Consider the following 3127-nt stretch of genomic DNA (forward strand, 5'->3'; position numbering starts at 1 on the left):
AAAATTTAAAAAGGTGCTAACAATAAAGGTAAAGTAAGATAAAATGGGGAAAAATAATAAAAATAAGGAAGAAAATTCTGACTCCTAATATGTGTATGTTTTTAGAGTCCTCTCTTTCAGTCACTTCTGCCCTCCTCTCCTTGCTGTTAGGTGCTGTCTAGTCAATTCTGACCAGTAGTGACCCTGTATAGGGTCTCCGAGGAGCAGCTGGTGGGCACAAACCGCTGGGACTACAGCTCAAAAGGCCCTGTAGTGCATCACCTCAGCCCACAGCGCTGTGCCGGACTCCTCTCAAACCAGTGAAAACGAGTAGGCAGACCACGTATGACGGGTATCCACATTCCCTGCGCAGGGCCTCCAGAGAGCGGCCCGTGAGCTTGAGCTACCGACCCCGCAGACCAAAAGGCCCTGGAGTGGCACTTTTGTCCACCGTGCTACAATGGGATGGCTCTCAAATCGTGAGTGCAAGCCGACCGAGTAGGACACACAGCCGTGTCTCCTGTATGGGGTTTCCTATGAGCGGTTGGTGAGCATGAGCCACCAGCTCCGTCCCACTGGGCTTGTCGCTCAAAGGAATCTGCAGTGCAGCACCCCACTCCACAGCACTATGCTGGGCTCTCTTTCAAACCTGTGAAGTAAGGCAGACCAACTCCTCGTCTCAGTCTGGCCTAGGTGCATGTGTTCCTGACAGAGGAGAGCGCCAGGGGTGGATGCGGGTCCCAGCCGCTTGGCTAAGCCCCTACCTCCTCTCACCCAGATGTATGTGGGCAAACCGTGAGTGCACCCCCTCCCAACACCAAAGAAAACTAAACAAAACAAAACTAGTTCAGAACCACCCAAAGTCGGCAAAGCACCTTAGATGTTCCTGCGGAGCATTTCCGTGGCTTGGCCTCTCTGCGACCCCTATTCAGTCCAGCCGCTCTGTATCTCCCAGGCTGTGGGCCCAGATCACCTAGCCTGGCCAGCGGGCTTAAGGGAACATGCCCTTCTGCTTCCGCTCCAAGTTCCACTGGCTACAAGTCTCCCAGCCTCTAAGCCCCTCCTATCTCTGTGGGTCTGAATCCAGGAGCTCTGTCTTGACTCCTTTCTGTCCGGACTTCCGAGCCACTTTTGCTAGCGACCTTCGCCCTAGCCGCCAGCGAGTCCTGCCCTCTGCGCTCCTTCAGTTAATCTAAAATGTTATTACTCTGTTTTGGATCCCTCTAGGTTTTCTACTTGTTGAGATGCTATGGGGTGGGTTATGACCCTCCACTAGCCAGTATATGATTTCCTGTGGGAGTTGCAGCGCACAATTCTTGCAATTCTTCAGGATTTGTGGTCTGGCAGATTGAGCCACAGCAGGGGTGTTTTGTTATTGGGAGTGAGTTGCTATTTAGCTTGGGCTAGTCTCTGAGACTGAGCAGAGAGTTAACCTAGGCTGAAGCAGTGAGGGCTGGGCTTCGTGCTTGTAGGCAGATGGGGTCTGTTTTTGATGACGTCTAAAATGCCTCGTTGTCCCCCTGTGCCTTGGGCCCCCAATTTTACCTGTATATTCACCGGTAATACCTAATGTGGCTATGAGGACCCCCCTGGGATGGACTATGTTGATTCCTGCAGGCTCACTGGTTCTCTGAGAGCATCCTCCTTTTGAGTGTCTGCTCAGGCCCTGTTAGGTTCTGCCATGGGCGGAGCCTTCCCCCCCCCCCCCAAGAGCCGGGAGCAGGCGGGTGGGGGTTAAAAATGCTCGTAATTCCTCAACAGTTAGTTCTTTCAAAAAACCAAGTTCATAAAGTTGCCGCTTAATGCTTTATGTTTGCCCAAAAGCTGTCTGTCTACCAGGCTGGGGCCCCTATTGTGACCTTGCCCCCTATTTCTCCCGAGCTCACGTACCTGTCCTGCTGGTCAGGGAAGTGCCTAAACATTTCTTCATGTTTGGGGATGCTTAAATATCTTCCTTGGTGAAGTGTCTGTTCATGTCCTGTGCCCATTTTTTTAATTGGGTTATTTGTCTTTTTCTTATAGAGGTGTTGTTGTTATTGTTAAGTGCTGTCAATTCGATTCTGACACATAGCAACCCTGTACAGGATTTCCAAGACTCTAAATCTTTACGGGAGCAGAAAGCTGCCTCTTTCTCCCGTGGAACAGCTGGGAGTTTTGAACCTCTGACCTTAAGGTTCACAGCCTGATACATAACCACTACTCTAGTTTTCTATAAATTTTAGAGATTAATCCCTTGTCTAATATGTTGTTACAAACATTTTTTTCTACTCTGTGGGCTACCTTTTTATTATTTTGGTGAAATCTTTGAATGAACATAAATTTCTAATTTTTAGTATGCCCCAGGCACCAATTTTGTTCTCTGTTGTTTATGTGCTTTTTGCCATATTTGATAGTCTATGCATGTCATGAATTAGAGCCCCTAAGTTTGTCTCTATTTTTCATTGATGATCTTAATAGTTCTGGGATTTATATCTAGGTCTTTAACCCATGTTGTTACTTTTTGCATATGGTGTGAGATATGGGTCTTGTTTCATTCTTTTGCTAATCAATTTCCAGTTTTGCCAGTACCATTTGTTGAGGAGACTATCTCTTCCCCATTTTATGTATTTGGGCCATTTTTCAAAGATCAGTTGACTATATGTGGATGGATTTACTTCTGAGTTCTCAATTCTCTTCCATTGATCTATGTGTCCTTCAGTGTACAAATAACAGGCTGTTTTGACCACTGTGACCGTGTAGTAAATTTTGAAAGCAGGAAGTGAGAGGCCTCCCACTTTGTTCTTCTTAAGCAGTGCTTTACTTATCCAAGGACTCTTTATTTTCCACATAAAATTCGTGATAATTTTTCCAACTCTATAAAGAATGTTTTTGGCATCTGGCTTGGGATTGTGTTATATATGTAGATTGGTTTGAGTAGTATTGACATTTTTACATTGTTAAGTCTTCCTATCTCTGAGCATGCTATATTCACCTATTTTTGTAAGACTCTTTTCATTTCCTGCAGTAGTGTTTTGTAGTTTATTTGTATATGTCTTTTGTTTCTCTAGTTAGATTTATTGCTAAATATTTCATCCTTTCTGTGGCTATTTAAATAGTTTTGATTTCCTAATTTTATTTTTAGAGCTGCTGTATTAGTATAAAGGAATCC

Source organism: Chrysochloris asiatica, unplaced genomic scaffold (genome assembly GCF_000296735.1).
Source record: "Chrysochloris asiatica unplaced genomic scaffold, ChrAsi1.0 scaffold00533, whole genome shotgun sequence".
In the NCBI taxonomy this organism is placed as follows: Eukaryota; Metazoa; Chordata; class Mammalia; order Afrosoricida; family Chrysochloridae; genus Chrysochloris; species Chrysochloris asiatica.